Here is a 7,051-nt window from a genome sequence, read left to right on the forward strand (position 1 = left end):
GTCAATCTGCCGATAACGACAGATTGGGCATGTTCGGGGATAAGGGAGGGTGCCTGCACTGAATGACATATCATTCAGTGTAGGCACTACAGGGGATGAGGGACGACTGTACTATTACAATGTTGTAATCATACTGTCATTCCTCTATCACCTAGTGGATATGCACTTTAAGGCCCAGACCACCCCTAACTGCAGAACAACTGCAAAGACCTAATGGGAAACACACTTGGTGATGTAATTGTAAGGGATGTCATTACTGGACAGATAAACAGTGTACAACATGAAAATTGATGAGGAAAGATAGACTTGACATAACTGAATCTGAACAAAGGGGCCAGAATCAGAGCTGTCCATAATGCCACCTTGTTAGACATGTCTGATTTAACTAAAACAGCTGCAGGAATGCACATAGCAGGGGAAACAGCAAACATGAGAATCGATGCAGGTGGACAAAGGGCCTGATTCAGAGCCGCTCATAAGCGGGCGCTCGTTCGCTCCGAGCGATGTTTGCCCAACTGCGCATGAGTACGGATCATTATACGCATGCGCGAACCAGTCAGTGCGGTCAAAATTCATGTGCTCGCTAAATAGCGAATGCCTGATAATTTGAGTGACAGGAGTAGGCGTATGTGGGTGGTAATGGGGGAAGGTGCTTGAAAACGGGGAGTGGAGATCCGTACGCAGGCGTGCTTAAAGGTCAAAACGGGCGTTTTATGGGTGTGCATAATTAAAACAGCAGCGTCATTGACCACGTCACTGGGTTATTTTATAGCCAGAACTGCTCGCAAAATTGTGGTAGCAAAAACCAACCCCCAAAATAGCGAGCAGTTCATACCCTGGTCGATGTACTCGATTAATCTAATAAATAGCGGACATGACGTAGGATGCGAGCGGCCAGGGGGCGTATTTTTTAAAAAAACAACCGCAAGTTTTGTTCGCTCGTTCAGACCTAGAGGCGTGAAGAGACTGCAAAGAGCGAACGGTTGATTTGAATAGCCACCCCTATTTTCTGGATGAGCGAGCGCTAATTGCGTCCGGCTCTGAATCGGGCCCAAAATGCAGTTGCAGTTCCAGACATAGATAGACAAATGACACAAGAGAGTGGTGTGACCTGGATTGAAAACTGCTGACTGTGGTTTGTCAGGGAGTGTGCAAATATGCCTGCATGTGAAGAGACACAATCAAAAGGACAGGTCGTAGTATAATACTATGAAAAATTGTTAAAGAGACACACATACAAAGGATTTGAAAAAGTAACACCAGGGCATGTCAGAATGTTAAAACTTACCTTATTTAATGGAATGAATCCTGAATTATTGAAACAACTGAAAACATGTAGACCTGAGTATTCCTCTATGCCACTGGTTGATCTGTTAGAAATCCTCAAGTCCATAGAGGATAACACCAGAGATAAACAGGACAAATTAGAAAGAAAGGCTAAATTGAACCCATAGCCTATCTATGTAGTTTCCCAACCTCCTCAGGGTAACAAGAAAAGGTTTTTTAGCCCCCGCCCCAAAAAAGACTGGTCCCCAGGGCTTAACCAATACTCCAAAAGATCAGAGGAATGTATATAAAAAAGTCTCTGTTTCCATTGCCTAGAACAGGGACATCTTAGGAGGAATTGCCCAAACTTAAAGAAAGCAAGGACTGAACAGGGAGAAAATCTCACTGATACTGCATAGGAAACAGGCCCCCAGAGTCTCATCTGCTCACTATCCACTTCATTCCCCTCAGGCCCACAAGTTATGGTAACCCTCAAATTGGAGGGTAAACGTGTAGATTGTTTATTGGACTCCTGGGCCGCTGTGTCAGTATTAAGGGCAGATATGATCCCTCAAAACAAAAAAGACCACATTAAAGTTCCAGTTGTAGGTGTAGGTGGGCAAACCAAAAGACTAGAAAAAACAAAAATTGTACAGATTGAATTAGATCATGGTATAATGTTAACTACACAGTTTTAGGTATCTTATGACTCCCCTGTCAATCTACTAGGTACAGATCTATTGTCTGCATTGGAAGCTAGTATAACATACAGAAATGGGGAAGTTGTTTTAATCACACCAGCAGGAGTATTGCAGACAATCGCATATGACACTGCTCATACTGTAATGATGTGTACCCCCACTGCTGCACCCCCACAGCCCCACCTGTCACAAATTGAGGGAAGGGTACCAGAGGGGATGAGCGCAAAAGGTAAAATGGATGTGGAATTACTCCCAGTACAGCCTGTAGCCATCAAGATGAAAGCATCTGCAACCCCAGTAAAATCAAAACAATATCCCCTTAATGATAAGCAGACTCAGGCAATTGAAAATCAGATACAACGATATGTTAAGGTAGGGGTGTTGAAGCCTTGTAGATCCCCATGGAATACTCCTTTGTTTCTGATTCAGAAGAGATCCAAGGAAAATGAGCCAGTAACATATAGACTTGTTCATGATTTAACGGAGGTTAATAAGCGTATGACAATTGACAGTCCTACATATGCTTCTAAACCAGATACCCCCACAGCCATTACTTTACAGTGAGTGACCTAGCCAATGCTTTCTTTTCTGTAACACTCACACCAGAAAGTCAGCTCATGTTAACCTTCACACATAAAGGACAGCAATACACATGGACAAGGTTTCCACAAGGAGGGGCTACCTCACCAAGTGCTGTTTCAGAAGCCATGGCTCTGGTATTAAAGGGATGAGTGCCAATACAGCCTGACAAAACACTCATTCAATATGTAGATGACCTAATACTTTGTACTACAGGGGAGAATTAATGCATCAAATAAACAATACCCCTACTAAAGTTTCTGTACCAGGCAAATTGTAGGGTATCTAAAGACAAGATGCAGATAGCACAGCACAGGGTCCGGTTCCTAGGCCACTGCATATCACATCAGACAAAACAAATCACAGACGTTTCAGTACAGAGGTCACAGTACAAACTTTGTTTGCGATGATGTGCTTTAACCTTAACATCTCCCCTGACCTTACGGTGTTTGTTCAGGACAAAAGTGAATAGTACTAAATCCGAAGCACTTGCATTTAATCTTCCACCTCACACACAAAAACTTTTAGAAATTCATTTTGAATATATTTGGTGTCCGAAATCTTTTAAATATTTAGGGATAACTATCACAAAGACATACGACCAGTTATTTCAGGCGAACTACACCCCCTTACTACTTGCGATTCAAAAGGACATACAGAGATGGGCCCCACTTTGTATTTCATGGACAGGCAAAGTTAATTTGGTCAAGATGAATATTTTACCTATGTTATTATATCTTTTCCAAACGATTGAAATTATAGATCCGGCCTTTTACCTCCATATGATCCAATCACTGTGCGGCTGTTTTATTTGGTCTAATAAAAAATCAAGACAACGCAGAGCTTGCTTGGCCAAATCAACGATTAACGGTGGTTTGGGGCTTCCCATTTTTGAAAGATATTTTTTTGCAATGCAGCTGAGCCACGTAGCATCTTGGCACACAAAAGAGGGTAGCAAAAAATGGATACTACTTGAAAGTGACCTGGTGGGTGACCAATTACTTGGTTTCCTTCCATGGATTCCCCCGAATATGAGACCAGCCTCAGTCCAGGAAGTCCCTTGCGTGAAGGCCATTTTACAGGTGTGGGACAAACTGAATAAAAGTTTAGAACTAGCACCTTACCCGTCCCCCTTGACCCCTCTGTGGCGTCATCCACATTTCTCAATGGGATGCATGTCTCATATATACGTGCTTTTGTGTCATGCGGAATAACCAGAATTATACATATTCAAGGTGATTTTGCTTCTTAAAATTTTACGGAATTATGTGAAAAATATGTTATGTCCAATAGCCTTCAGTTTGCATACATGCAAATCTGTAGTTTTGTCCGTTCACTTTGTAAATCTCACAAAATGCGTCAACCCACCCCATTTTAACGTTGATGCATTTACGATCCTGGGTGCAAGGGCTCTATATCATGTTTTTACTTGCTATTATCCCCCTCACCCTCCAAATTTAAAGAACCATTTGAGCTATCCCGGGAGTGGGACTTAGTATTACCTACTAGAGGTTGACGATTGGGTGGACATCAGACAGTGGGTGGCTAGAGTATCCATTATACCAATATAAAAGAAAATTCTTATCTAGTCTACTCACGGTGTTATCTGGTCCCTACCAAGTTGCACCAGATTTTTCCAGGGACATCAGATCTTTGATGGAGGCAGTGTGGCCACACTGGTTCTTTTATGTATATGTGGGCTGATTGCCCCATGATATTAATATTGGGATGAAGTCATATCTTTGGTGAATAATGCGATTGGCATCTCCCCCTCCAAAGACCCATTACACATGCTTCTTTGCAAACCTCTACATCCCTCTCCAAACCTCAGAACAGATTTTGTGGCCATGTTTTTACTGTGGCTAGACTATTAATTGCTGTAAACTGGAAGCAAATTGAAGCCCCGTCATTGCAAGCTCTTATTGGTACTTAGCTTCCATGGAATATATAACCGCTCTTCTCAGTGATTCTGTATTAAAATTTCACACAATTTGGGACCCTTGGTATTCCAAATTTCACAGCCGGCTACCTGATTAGAGTGATGTTGCAAAGAGTGTATAGTACATTGTTAGTTGTCTTTTCCTCTCACTTTTCCTTTTTCCTCAATTATTATTTCTATTTGATTTTTTGAACAGTTTTTTTTTGTTTTATTTTTAGGTATGTCAGTTTTGCCAATATAGATTTAAAATTGAAAACTAATAGCTGAGTAATAATATTGATGTACCAGTTATTTATTAGAGAAAAATGTTTTTGGCTATGGTACTGTTAATAGTTTTTTGTTATTTACTATGATAAATAAAAAGCTTAAAAAAAACATCACAGAAGAAAGAAAACAAGTCATTCAGGCTGCCATACTGGTCCTGTAATTTTAGACCCCATGGATCAGTAACCCCAAGCTTTTAAAGCAAATGAAAATCTCCATTAACTTAAAGTGGGACTGGATGAGTTTTGTAACCTTACTTTGACTGGCTGTTTCTCCGCCACCTGAAGGTCAAAATTGCCCAATATTGGTATGAAGTTAGCACTGAACAAGTCCTTTCCAGCCATACTGGTCCTGTAATTTTAGACCCCATGGATCGATAACTGCAAGCTTTAAAAGCAAATGAAAATCTCCATTGACTTAAAGTGGGACCGGAGCAGTTTTGTACCCTTACTTTGACCGGCTGTTTCACCGCCGCCTGAAGGTCAAAATTGCCCAATAATGGTGTGAAGTTAGATCTGGACAAGTCCTTTCCAGCCATACTGGTCCTGTAATTTTTGACCCCATGGATCGATAACTGCAAGCTTTTAAAGCAAATGAAAATCTCCATTGACATAACGTGGTACTGGAGTAGTTTTGTACCTTTCCTTTGACCGTTTTTTTCTCCGCCGCCTGAAGGGCAAAATGGCCCAAAATTGTTGGGAAGTTAGCTCTGAACAATTCCTTTCCATCCATACTGGTCCTGTAATATTAGACCCCATGGATCGATAACTGCAAGCTTTTAAAGCAAATTAAAATCTACATTGACTTAAAGCAGGACCAGAGCAGTTTTGTACCCTTACTTTGACCGGCTGTTTCTGCGCCGCCTAAAGGTCAAAATGGTCCAAAATTGTTGTGAAGGTAGCTCTGAACAAGTCCATTCCATCCATACTGGTCCTGTAATTTTAGACCCCATGGATCTATAACCGCAAGCTTTTAAAGCAAACTAAAATCTCCATTGACTTAAAGCGGGACAGGATGAGTTTTGTAACCTTACTTTGACTGGCTGTTTCTCCACCACCTGAAGGTCAAAATTGCCCAATATTGGTGTGAAGTTAGCTCTGAACAAGTCCTTTCCAGCCATACTGGTCCTGTAATTTTTGACCCCATGGATCGATGACCGCAAGCTTTTAAAGCAAACTAAAATTTCCATCGACTTAAAGCGGGACCGGAGCAGTTTTGTACCCTTACTGTGACCGGGTGTTTCTCCGCCTCCTGAATGTCAAAATGGCCCAAAATAGTTGTGAAGTTAGCTCTGAACAAGTCCTTTCCAGCCATACTGGTCCTGTAATTTTTGACCCCATGAATCGATAACTGCAAGCTTTTAAAGCAAATGAAAATCTCCATTGACATAACGTGGTACTGGAGTAGTTTTGTACCCTTCCTTTGACCGTTTTTTTCTTCGCCGCCTGAAGGTCAAAATGGCCCAAAATTGTTGTGAAGTTAGCTCTGAACAAGTCCTTTCCATCCATACTGGTCCTGTAACTTTAGACCCCATGGATCGATAACCCCAAGCTTTTAAAGCAAATGAAAATCTCCATTAACTTAAAGTGGGACCGGATGAGTTTTGTAACCTTATTTTGACTGGCTGTTTCTCCGCCGCCTGAAGGTCAAAATTGCCCAATATTGGTGTGAAGTTAGCTCTGAACAAGTCCTTTCCAGCCATACTGGTCCTGTAATTTTAGACACCATGGATCGATAACTGCAAGCTTTTAAAGCAAATGAAAATCTCCATTGACATAACGTGGTACTGGAGTAGTTTTGTACCTTTCCTTTGACCGGTTTTTTCTCCGCCGCCTGAAGGGCAAAATGGCCCAAAATTGTTGGGAAGTTAGCTCTGAACAATTCCTTTCCATCCATACTGGTCCTGTAATGTTAGACCCCATGGATCGATAACTGCAAGCTTTTAAAGCAAATGAAAATCTACATTGACTTAAAGCAGGACCAGAGCAGTTTTGTACCCTTACTTTGACCGGCTGTTTCTGCGCCGCCTAAAGGTCAAAATGGTCCAAAATTGTTGTGAAGGTAGCTCTGAACAAGTCCATTCCATCCATACTGGTCCTGTAATTTTAGACCCCATGGATCTATAACCGCAAGCTTTTAAAGCAAACTAAAATCTCCATTGACTTAAAGCGGGACAGGATGAGTTTTGTAACCTTACTTTGACCGGCTGTTTCTCCGCCTCCTGAATGTCAAAATGGCCCAAAATAATTGTGAAGTTAGCTCTGAACAAGTCCTTTCCAGCCATACTGGTCCTGTAATTTTT

This window comes from Taudactylus pleione, unplaced genomic scaffold, assembly GCF_031769625.1.
Source record: "Taudactylus pleione unplaced genomic scaffold, aTauple2 ptg000324l, whole genome shotgun sequence".
In the NCBI taxonomy this organism is placed as follows: Eukaryota; Metazoa; Chordata; class Amphibia; order Anura; family Myobatrachidae; genus Taudactylus; species Taudactylus pleione.